We start from the raw sequence: 12,428 nt of genomic DNA, 5'->3' as shown, positions 1-12,428 counted from the left end.
CATAGTCTCTGTCTGCATTTTTCTCTCTCTATTTACCACTCTGTCTTTTCTTTCTTCACCTCTCTCTCTGATTCCCTTTTGCTTTTGCCATGTCTCTTAGTTTCTTCTGTCTGCCTCTAATTTTATTCAATATGAGTGTATATTTATCTGTTTTCTTGATGTTTTGACATGTATCTCTCTCTCTCTCTGTCTATCTATCTGTCCACTAGTTCACTACAGCCGCTGTCTGAGTTCACAAGCAGCACCGTTGCTTTGCAGCACGACGGGGAGTTAGGGGGTGTTTTGTCCCCACAGATCCCAGTTCCTCTTATTTACAGCAGTCCATCTGCTTTTGAAGCTTCACAAGATACTTCCCCTTTGAAAGGACGCACACACACACACACACACACACACACACACACAGAGAAGGATGAAGGGGGGGTGTAACTCCTCTCCCAATTACTCTCCATACATCCATATAGGAATACACACACACACACACACACACACACAGAGAGAGAAAGGGATTGAGGAGATGTAACTCCTTTCCCAATTACTCCATACATCCATATAGAAATACACACCCACATATACACACACATACACACAGACAATATATCTAGCCTTTCTGCCAATTACTCTCGATATATCCATACAGTATGTCTGACCCATATATGCTATGGCATGTTTTTCCTATGTGCCACATACATTGGATGGGCGTGCGCACACACACACACACACACTCTCTCTCTCTCTCTCTCTCTCTCTCTCTCTCTCTCTCTCTCTCTCTCTCTCTCTCTCTCTCTCTCACACACACACACACACACTCACACACACACACATACACCAGAAGGTCATGCCTGTCTGTAGTTTGAAAACTGTGTGAAAGTAGGTTAAAGCTGACATGTTGTTGTATAAAGGATTGTGTAGGCTGTTCATTAAAGCCATGCATATGCATGTACATCCATGTGTGTGTGTGCATGCACATACACATGCATCCACATATGCATGTATTACTTGCGGTATAAATGTGTGTGTGTTGGGTTAATCCATGATGATGATGCTCCCTGCCAAGCCATCAACAGTTGTTGCTCTAAATTAAGCTGCTTAATTACTGCAATTAAACTCTGTGTGTGGTGTTTGTGCGTGTGTGTTTGTTTGTTATTGTGTGTGTGGATGTATGAGATTATTTTTGTGTACATGCGTGCATGTGTGTGTGGTTGTGATGACATGTGACGGAGGGCTTTTGCCTGTCTGTACATGCGTGTTTATATGTATGTGTGTGAAAATGTAGATTTCTTGCGTGGCTGTGAATCAAAGATTAGCGGAGTTTGAGGAATTTGCTGCTGAAAGTGCTGCTGAATGTCAGCCTGTACGACCGTGTCACTGTGACACATTCTCTTTCTCCCCATCTCTCTCTCTAGCTATGTTTCCATCCAGCCATCAAGTGAATTTTCAGCCAACTTCTGCTAAGTAAAATGCAAATGAAGTGTGATTCCCCCCGCTGGGTTCAAGTGAATAAATAGGCCTCCTGAACATGAAACAAACTTCAGAAAAAAACATGAGAAAAATGGAACAAGGCTTTCAAGAATTGATTTGTATTGGGCAACTTTTTGGGGAATTTTTATGTTGGCTAATGTTGGCTTGTTGCTCAAATAGCCGTTATTGCAAAATTTGTCCAATCCAAACACATGCGTTGTGCAGAAAAAGCACATGAACTGTCAAGCAGTGGTGGGAAGACAATCGGTAATGACTGAAAGCAAGTGATGGAGCAACATTACATGTTATAACTTTGTATGTAAGGAAATGTTTTCCTTTCAAACGGATAAGAGAGAGGGCCTTTAAAGAAATGATCAAAACACTAGTTCTATGGTATGTGTACTAGAATATTTTACACCTTCAGAAGCATTTTGTTGAATTTTTAAGAAAAACGAATATACCATGATATATGCCGTTATCGTTCATGCTTCAGACTTGCTTTAAGCGTGACATTGGTGTTTTTTGGCATTTGCTTTGCATTTCCATCGCTATTTATGGCAAAAAAATTTGATCAACAACACACATTTCCACCTCAAACGGAACTTTATAAAACTGTATGTGTATTGAAGAAATTCTGCCAATTTCCATTCAGCCTAATTTGATACATGTTAACTTGCATAAAAATCCTAGAAAGAATCCTTCTCTGTCGTTGCCTCTTTCCCAATCAGTCCCTCACCCCTATCTCTCCTCACCCCATTTGTCTTTCTTTCTCTTCCCATCTCTGTGTCTCTCCTTTTTCTCTCAGCCAACACTCTTATCCTCCTCCCCCCTCTCCCTCCCTTTAATTCCCACATATCGAGGGCAGGAGGGTAGGTCTAGGTACCACTGACCTTTCCACCGGTATTTTCCTTTAAATGTCGATACTGAGATGCATCTATTTCCCACGGTCCAGTGGTCATCAAGAGGTAAATTCAGGTCAGCCAGCTGCCACTGTTGGCGCCACCTCACTCCTCCACCTGTACACTGTAAACGTCTTATCAGCACTTGATAAAATAATTTTCCACACATCATGTTTGTTTATGGGACGGTATCTGCGTAATAAAAGGAAGTAAATGTAACTTTAACTGTGAATCTTAACAACTTAACAACTGCAAATTGTCACCCAACTCCCACAACCATCTTCTTGTATTGGCAAATAACTATACCATCATCATCGCTAGAAATGTGCCATAGGGCTGCACATAATCTGTACAGAACACTCTTATCCTTGTCTGTTGTTTTTCTATTTATCTGACCTGTCTGACAATCCATTTTTGACAAGGATGTTACGATCTGTGCTGCCTGCCTCCTGTTTGTTTTGTGTGTTTCCTGGTTCTCTCTCTTTCTGTCAAATCAAGTCATTTAATGCTTCATTGCCCTGAAATGCAAAAATACTTCCTGCCAAAGCAAGAAGGAGAAATAACACATTCTAAACAGATTCAGTTAGTAAACAGCAAATGGTTCTTTGCTATTTTCATGAAATCAACATTAGATTATGCCATCAATTAATCACATTTCTCAAATGATATGCGCAATATTTCGATCTCCCTCCCTCGCTTCACCTCCTTTCCTTCCTTTTTCTTCTCTTTCACCCTCCAACCTAACCACTCTCTCTCTCTCTCTCTCTCTCTCTCTCTCTCTCCTCCTTCCCATGTCCACTTTCCCTCTCTTCCCTCAAATCCATCCCTTCTCACTTGGTGTTGTTGACATTTGCTCCAGTCTTCTCTGTCTAGGCAGTCTGTGTGTGTGTGTGTGTGTGTGTGTGGTGAGGGTGGGGGGTGTAAAAGAAGAAAAGTGGAGGAGGGAGGGCAGGGGGGTGTTCTGTGGAGGCAGACAGCCAGAGGGGATTGGCTAGTGGGGGAGGATAGGGGGAGGGGCTAATGTGACTGAAGGTCAGACAAGCCTTCCAGTCAGTGGCACTGTACTAAAGCATGGTTATGGATGAGGTGTGTGTTTGTGTTTGTGCGTGCGTACGTGCACACCGCTGTATGTGTGTGTGTGTGTGTTCTTCCATGCGAGGAAGACAATTAATTGAAAGATGAAGAAAGTTATCTAAAGGGAAGACAGTTTGTTAGTCCTCTGTTGGAAAAGGCTTTGGTTTAATTAATATGGTATTTATAAAGCGTAGTAATGAAATTGTGTGTGTGTGTGTGTGTGTGGGCCATGGTGGAATAGGCATCCCTTCAAGAGGTTGTCTTAATTTGTTGTGTCTGATACATATTCATGTTGACCAAATGGAGTGATAGCTCCAAGCAGTAGCTAATGATGCTTTTGTTTGTGTGTGTGTGTGTGTGTGTGTGTGTGTCTATTTGCATGTGAGTGGGTTGAGCTTGTCAACATGCATGAAGTCACGCGCTGTATTGGAAGAAAGTCACTCAAAGAAAGTATTTTTTTTACGTAGCAGCATGACTTCAGATTTTAAAATAGGTTAGTTATGATCATTTTTAATGTTTTTTACATTAAGGGGTCTTGAACTATTTTCATCTTCCAGTGACCTGATTTTCTTATTTACTGGGTCTGAATTTTGCCCCGGATTATTCCAAACAACAAATATAGTTCTAACAGTTTTCAGCAAATACTGCAGATACAAAAAGCAGAGACAAAAACAGTCACAAGATCACAAGAGGCTTAAGAATATGTGTTTTATTTCAAATTATTATTGTTGGTATTACCGTTATCGTTTTTTTTTAGCTGTATATCTTTGGGATATGCCGTCAGGTCTGTTTTTGGATAGCAGAAAGCGAATGCGATGATTAACAGTATTGCAAAAGGCAGAAACACAAACACTGATAGGCTTCCCCCCTGGACATAAAATATCCTGGAGAATCAAAGGGAATACACACACTTTCTCTCTCTCTCTCACACACACACACACACACACACACACACTCTCTCCATGTGAATTCCTGGGCACGATCAAACGGAATGTAGGGAAGAGGAGGGTATCGATCCATGTACTGTCCATGTCGACTCTCATCCCTCTCAGTGGGGGGGGAGTGTGTGTTTGTGCATATTTATATTCTACCTAATTATCAGTCTCCATGGGAACCAACAAGAAGAGGGTAGAGGCCGGTCCAACCAAGGGCAGAAAGTTCACCAAATGATGCTCGTTTCACAGATGGAAGTTCATCTTAACATTTTCTCCACTTGGTCTATATGTTTATGTGTGGTTTTTTTCAGTAATGTGTGAATATTTTTTCCAAACTTTCTGCCTTCCTTCATCTCCTTATTCCCAATAGCAAAAGAATGCATCAGCTGGTTTGGAAATGTTCAAATTCAACACCAATACTAAACAATTAGGGAAGGGACGATATGCTTATATCATGATATGATTTGTTACGCAATATGGGGTTCACGATTCAATACAACCACGATATGATGTAATAAATAAAGATTCAATGACAACAAAGTAGATTTCTGTTTATTTCTGAGCCACAAATCTTTCTAGCGATGGCATTGGCTGCTAGAATGTAAACAACAATTTAAAAATGTCATTACAAAGTGACAATAATATAATTTGGATGGAGAGCTTGTGAAATTGTGATGGTCAAGCGTCTCATTTGTGATTACTACAGCAGAATAACATGGAGCTAATATCACCATTCATTTTTCTGCCCCACGATACGTATCGTCACATTTTGTATCGCGATATATTGATTTTTGATATATCGTCCCACCACTACAAACTACTTTTTTCTCTTTTATCTCCATGGGTAAATAAAAGCATTTTAGTCATGTACCGGTGGTGTTTAGTTCAGTGTTCAGTTCCTGATCTGCACATATTTCTATATATTTCTAGACATCCTATATACAGGAGTTGGCACCACACACTTTATCTCCATCTACACATATGGTACCTCCACCTGAACAGCTGGTATACACCTATACAATCTGCACATTCTGTACATATGTTGTCTACATCTGGAATATGAATATATTTGATAAAGTGAATGGCCCCACGCACAACAGTAAGTTCATCAAACACTCTATCTGAACACACAGTATTCTCCCCCTCTGTCTCTCTCTCTTTTATACATACATAAACACTTCTACATAGTGCAGTAGTCATGATCAAACTCTATGTGGAGTTTACACAGTGAACGCATCTGTGGAGGCTTGTTCATTAAAGCAAATATAAGGTGCTTTATAATAGATCTGTAAAGTCAATAAGTTACAGAGCGAATAAGAAGCAAACGGTTCTAAGCTGCAGCTGCTGTACATTCAGGCTACGTATGTTCTGATTGGTTGCCATGGGCGCTAATGTATAACAGATTACAGATTAGTTGCACATAAAGATGATCCTATTATGCTGCATTATGCTTATTTTCCATGACACAAGTCAACACACAGCTCAGCATGTGATATACATTGTGCTGGTGTGGTACATGGTATGCAGGCGTGTTTGTGTGTGTGTGTGTGTGTGTGTGTGTGTGCATTTTAAGTCCAGAAGCCCAAGGACAGTAGACAGATTATATATCTAGACTATCAGCCTGTCACATTAAAGTGTATTAAAAGTCCAGTAAATTATGATTTACCAAAGATTAAAATATTGCAGTGTTTTCAAAATGGTTTAAGGACATTTTTGGATGGGGAAACACACACACACACACACACACACACACACACACACACACACACACACACCTCTCTCTCTCTCTCTCTCTCTCTCTCTCTCTCTCTCTCTCTCTCTCTCTCTCTCTCTCTCTCTCTCTCTCTCTCTCTCTCTCTCTCTCTCTCTCTCTCTCTCTCTCTCCTGCTAGCATGTCCCGTACCAGCTCCATGTATGTAACATGCTTAGCCATGTGTTGACTTGTGTTATGGAAAATAGGGATTTAATGCAGCATAATAGGATCATCTTTATGTGCATATAATCTGTAATCTGTTAAACATTATCGCCCATGGCAGCCAATCAAAATGTATATCATGCCGATGAGATTAAGATAAGCGGGAACACTGAACCCGCCTGTGTAGGGATAGAAGACTCATACACTGCCTGGGCGCGCGCACACACACACACACACACACAGACTAATGCATACATACACACCTATACATGCAAGCAAACACACATACATTCACAGTTCTAGACATGCATAAATAATTACACGCCCATGTGGGTACAGACACACACACACACACACACTGGCTAAAGTCAGCATGGATAAAGAGACAGCGGAACTACTGCCCCTGGTTGCAAAACTGTTTATCATGCAGATTGGAGAAAACGACACTGTGACAGAGATTATGTAAAGTGTGAGAGAGTGTGTGTGTGTGTGTGTGTGTGTGTGTGTATCAGTGTGAGTGAATAGGAAATATATTTGTGTATGTGCATACTCACTAGGGGATAGCAAGCATACAAACGGTTGTTGGCCCTCATTAGCGTGCTTACTCATTGGCGCACACTCTCACACTCATTGTCTCTTTTTTTTATTGAATATATTACAGACTTTCACTACGAAATCAACTCGCATATCAAATAAAGTGACAGTGTTGTTTCAGGATAATAAAACGTATAAAAGTAATTGTTCATATAACTAAACAATAGACAGATATTTCATTTTATACAATGGAGAGATTCATTCAGAGATTCATATTCCAGTAAAGATACCTTGAAACATGGTTTCGATTTCAGAAATTAAGATTCATGTATATGATATTTCCCTAATAAAATGATGATGTTAACAAGTTGATTCAAGAAGACAACATTCTCTGTGGGTCCAAGTACTACAGGTATGGAAGAGACTAATTATATATAGGTCCAAAATCACCAAACTTATCCTTTAACTCTTAAGGAAATTTTTCGCTCAATTTTCCTGAACCACCTGAGGAATATTCCTCCTGCCTGCAAGTGTGTATGTCTGTGTGTGTCTATGTGCTGCATATCTACAGCATGTGTCTGTCTTTATCTTGCTCTGTTTGTGTTTTAAAATAATAAGCAGGGTTATGTTTAAACAGTTAATGATTAGAGGTAAGGTTATGGAAGGAATCCAACCCAACATGCATGTACTAATACAAACACACATGTACGTATAACTGCGTGTTCGTTTCAGTTGTATGTGTCATGTATGATTTAAGACCCTTTTACCATTTCAACAATGGCTTTTACCAAAGCTCGCAATCACCTGAATCAATTGGTTCTGTCACACTTCTTCAAAGCAGCCACTTCAAAGCTCTCATCTCTCCGCTCCTCCCACTCTTCTCATCCTTTTTTTTCAATAGGAGGAGTGGGGACAGAGCGTTATAGGAAATGATACACGCATACAGTATAATCGTATATAGAAGCTAATGTGATTATAAGTGCCGCGGCTTACATTCACTGTCAGCCTACATGCAACATGTATGTGGAAAGAATGGTATGTAATATCACGGCCAGGACATTTTTATTGCTGACAATGGATGAATAAAAAATAAAAAGAGTCTTTGTCCAGGAAGAAGACCAACCTCAAGTTGCGTCTCAGGAGGTCGACACACTTTCCAGTTCCATTTGAAAGGATTTTATTACTAGCTTGGTGGCAGAATCCTCCTTTAAGGTGTTTTTTATTTTATTTTTAGGTATTTATTTGCTTATTTATGTTTGGGCAGTTCCGTTTTATTAGGCAGTTTACACTTCAACATGGTGGATGGGGTTACTTTCAATTTTCTCTTCAGCTATTTGCTGTTTTCTGGGCCAGGTAGCAAGCTGCTCTGTCCTGTGTTGGGTATTTTCCCCTACTGCACACACACACACACACGCACACACACACACACACACACAGCCCTCCTCTGCATTCTTTTTGTTCCTTGTTGAATTTTTATATCTCCCTCCACCTCATCACTATGACACACCTATGTCACATGGGACTGCACACACACACACACGCACACACACACACACACACACACACACACACACACACACTCTGACGTCACCCAGCCATGCCAAACAAGCATTTGGCAGAGAGTTGAAGGGATGATGGTCTGATATGTGTATGGAGTGTGTCAAGCATGCTGATGGTGTTATTCTTGGACAAATGCATCTCAGACACACACACACACACAGCTGTTTCCTCCATCTCTTTCTGTCTCTCTCCCTCTCTCTCTCCATCCATGCTCCCGCCCTGAAAGATCGCGCCCCAAACAAAGGAGGCCCCACTCTTTTATATCCTCATCTTTCATATCTTCCTTTCCATCTGTCACTGATTCTCCTCTCCCTGCGCTGCCTCTACACTCCCGTGGCAGAGCTAAACGGGCGGTAATAGCTTTTAGGAAAGGTGTCACGCTCTCCACCCTTGTTTTTAACTGCTCTGACATCAAGCTACATCTCGACGCGATGTGGAAAGAACAAAGGTGGGGAGGTTAATAATGTGAACACACAGAGGTCAAAGTCACATTTTGGTGGATGGGTATCACACCAAAGCAGTGGAAACCTGTAAGTGGGTTAAGTAAGCCTGTCCAGTTTTCTTTTTTTCACTTCTAGGGATGAGATGAAGAAAAAAAATTCTACTTATTAGTTTGTGACGTTCTAATTGTAAACTCTATCTTTAATTGGCTGATTTTTAGACTAGGAAAGCCACATTCCATTGAGCTTTATTGTTAAGAAATGGTGAGAGGAGGCTGGTGAAACACTGTCTTGAAGACTTTTTAGATGTGTTACAAGTCAGTTTGATAGTTTTCTGAACATCCTTAACCTTAATAACAATGATTTTGTGATACTGTGTAGTTAAAATCTCAGTCAGAGGGTTAGGGTTAGTAGTATCTCGGATTTAAGTGTCTGCTTTTTCAGAATTTAAAAAAACATCAACTTGGAAAGTAAATAATTTCTGCCCACAAAATACTCCCATGTTAATGAGTTTTTGTACTCTTTAGCTCTCCATAATACGTCATCATACTAAAAATTCTGAACCACACATGCACACACACACACACCCCACCGCCACTACCCTTGACCCCCTGCACACATACCAAAAACAGAGGAAGCAGCTGTGTAGCATGTATTGAATCAGATAGGGCAGGTAGAGAGGGGAGAGCTAGCTAACATTTCCTGAAGGAGCGACCACTTTCTCCTTCTCCCCTGCCAACAATAACACCATTGGCAGGCCTAACACAACAGGGGGGGGCAGATAGCCGGGCGGGTTACCGAGTTCGTCTGTGCTCCCGCGTGTGACCCTGGCCTCGAGTCAACACCTGCGACTTTTCCACAACGCGGCCCGGTCCGGCACATAACTAACACAGGAATCTAAAGAGATATTTCGCTGCAGACAATGCACACAAACAATATCGCAGGAATGTTGTTTTGGAGGAAACCGAGTTAGGTCCCTGTCCCGTTCGGCACCGGTCTGGCCCTGCCGTGGAAGACAGGCTGTTGTCAGGTCGACCGCTTGGCCGGCTTTACTCTGCAGCGAGGCTGTGACGTGATGTAGAGAGCGATGGTGTCGGTGCGGTGGGTGAGGGGAAACATCCACCCCACAGGTGCAGAGGATGCAGGCTAAGCTAGGCCTCGGCAGAGGGAAGAGACGCACCTCGGTTCAATTCAGACCAGACAAGCTGACATTAGCTGCACTGAGAATGCTGTCACCAACATATTTTGGCTTGGTTTGATTTGGTTTGGTTTGGTTTGATTCGGTTTGGCTTGGCTTGGTTTGATTTGATTTTGTTTGGCTCGGTTTGGTTTGGTTTGGTTTGGTTCGTTTTGGTTTGGCTTGGTTTGATTTGGTTTGGTTTGGTTTGATTCGTTTTGGTTTGGTTTGATTTGGTTTGGTTTGGTTTGATTCGATTTGGTTCGATTTGTTTTGGTTTGTTTTGGTTTGGTTTCGTTTGTTTTGGTTCTTTTTGGTTCATTTTGGTTTACTTTGGTTTGGTTCGGTTTGTTTCGTTTCGTTTCGGTTTGGTATGGTTTGGTTCATTTTGGTTTGTTTCGTTTTGGGTTGGTGTGGTTTAGTTTGGTTAATTTTGGTTTGGTTTGTTTCGTTTTGGTTTGGTTCGTTTTGGTTTGGTTTCGATCACTTTGGTTTGGTTTGGTTTGTTTCGTTTTGGTTTGTTTTGTATTGGTTTGTTTTGGTTCAGTTTGGTTCGTTCTGTTCACTTTGTTTTGTTTAGTTTAAGTACAGATCGGTTTTCGTTTCGTTTCGTTATCCACTCTTGATATCAAACGATGTCAAACAATAAATTTGAAAAATGTGACACAGATCATTGGGAATAGAGCTACAAACCAACCGCCCACCATAGTAAGCAGAGACACTGAAAGGCAGGAACCAAGCAGGAAAACGCTAGTTTAATAGAAATGAACAGGAGTTGTATGTCTAAAAAATAAAAATAGCATCTCTCAGCAAGGCACTTAACCCCCAACTGGTCCAGTGGAGCAGCTCAGTGGCTGGCAGGAGAAGAGTGTAGTGTACTGTGACTCCATACATGACATACATGTTCAGTCTACTTCTCTGGACAAATAAAAATGCTCTGGCTACCAGGACCAAAATGTAAGCAACTTCTCATGAACTATTAAATATTAGACCAAACTGAAATATGTCTTTGAAGTGAATAAATCTTTGATGCATACTTACATAGTTGTCTATGTGTTAACCTTCAGGTTTGATCAGGCGTGATTAGAAGGATGTTTCTGATGTTGTGTTTGGACGTGGCTGCCTCCTGAAATCATTAACCCGTCTTAATGTCAATGATGATGAGCTTTTCAAACTCTTTAACTCTCTACAATTATACTGTCATCATCTTTAATCTATCTGACACATGCATGCACTTAAACACGCAGTCATACACACACACACACACACACACACATACACACTCACTCCCAGTATATATATTTTTTTAACTCTGTCCAATTAGCCCAGCACCATCTTCAGTCTCTCAGCACTGAATGACCACATGCATCTATCTGTCTGTCTCTGCACAGCTAATGATAATGATGGTTGTGGGTTTTTCTGTGTGTGTGTGTGTGTGAGAGAGAGCTTGTGCCCATGCATGTGCCAGTGTATTTTTGTGCGCCTGCCTAATATGATGTGTCCTAACACATAGCTTAAGCAGGCAGTCAACCATTGCCAGTCCTACAGCCAAATGGCAGCTAGATCATTATGCTGTAGCAGTGGGCGCTGCTCTAATTTAACACGAAGCTGATAGATACTTTCCTCTGACTGTATGTGACCTTCACATCCTGCATTGCGTGTTTATAGGACTGGCGTTTTTATTATTCTTTAGTGACTATCATGAGCGGGGTTTTCCCAAAGCCTCGGAGCATTCAGGCGATAACAAAGAGAGACTCCAAATTGGAGGAATTGCAGTGATGCTGATGACACTCGGCTGTGCCTGGCATTTGCATCACTGTTACATAGGCTACGGTTACAATTGTCAGTGTGACTTTGGTCCTCCAGTCACACCAGTTTCACATCAAGTGAGTGGTCTGAACAGAAAAGTCTGATTTAGATCCCATTGCTGTCAGATCCTCAAAACCAGATATGGAAATGGTCCGGATTGTAGTGTAATCAGGATTATACATTCAATAATTTGAATTGAATTTGAATTTGGATATTAGTGCACAAACATTTTCATAAAGCACATTTGAAAGCATGTTCAAACAGTAATATTGCTTGGTTGAATCTAGCCATTGTATAAGAAGGTTACAGTAGGTCAAGGCCCCGCATGTTAGTTCTCTGGTGGAAGTACTCTTTCCTCATTATAATAGTCGATGTCTGTTCAATTCTCATAAAAGAAGTGTTAAAGTTTTAAAGAAGCCTTTCTGATTCATCACAAGCCACCGATCCTTTCAGTCCAAAACTCTCCAGTCCAAATCACACTGGCCCTAGTGTTTAAAGTGATAATCCTCAAGATCCTCATTCCCAGAGATCACCTGTCAATCAAACAGTGTGTCCAGTACTGTGACGTCGGTTTCCTTTGATTTTCTGTTGATGCAGTTTGAGTTTTTGTAGGTGGCGCTCTTTTCT

At 41.1% G+C, this 12,428-nt stretch overlaps 2 protein-coding genes across 2 annotated transcripts in view; both read left to right on the top strand.

Moving 5' to 3' along the window:
* The window catches only part of sox4b (SRY-box transcription factor 4b), a 416,166-nt gene that overhangs the window by 155,434 nt on the left and 248,304 nt on the right, over positions 1-12,428 (top strand). The gene's annotated exons all lie outside the window — the stretch shown is intronic.
* Positions 1-12,428, top strand: part of cdkal1 (CDK5 regulatory subunit associated protein 1-like 1) — a 295,881-nt gene that overhangs the window by 149,284 nt on the left and 134,169 nt on the right. The gene's annotated exons all lie outside the window — the stretch shown is intronic.

Source organism: Centroberyx gerrardi, chromosome 12 (assembly GCF_048128805.1).
Source record: "Centroberyx gerrardi isolate f3 chromosome 12, fCenGer3.hap1.cur.20231027, whole genome shotgun sequence".
Taxonomy (NCBI): domain Eukaryota; kingdom Metazoa; phylum Chordata; class Actinopteri; order Beryciformes; family Berycidae; genus Centroberyx; species Centroberyx gerrardi.
This window is presented reverse-complemented; position numbering and strand designations above follow the sequence as displayed.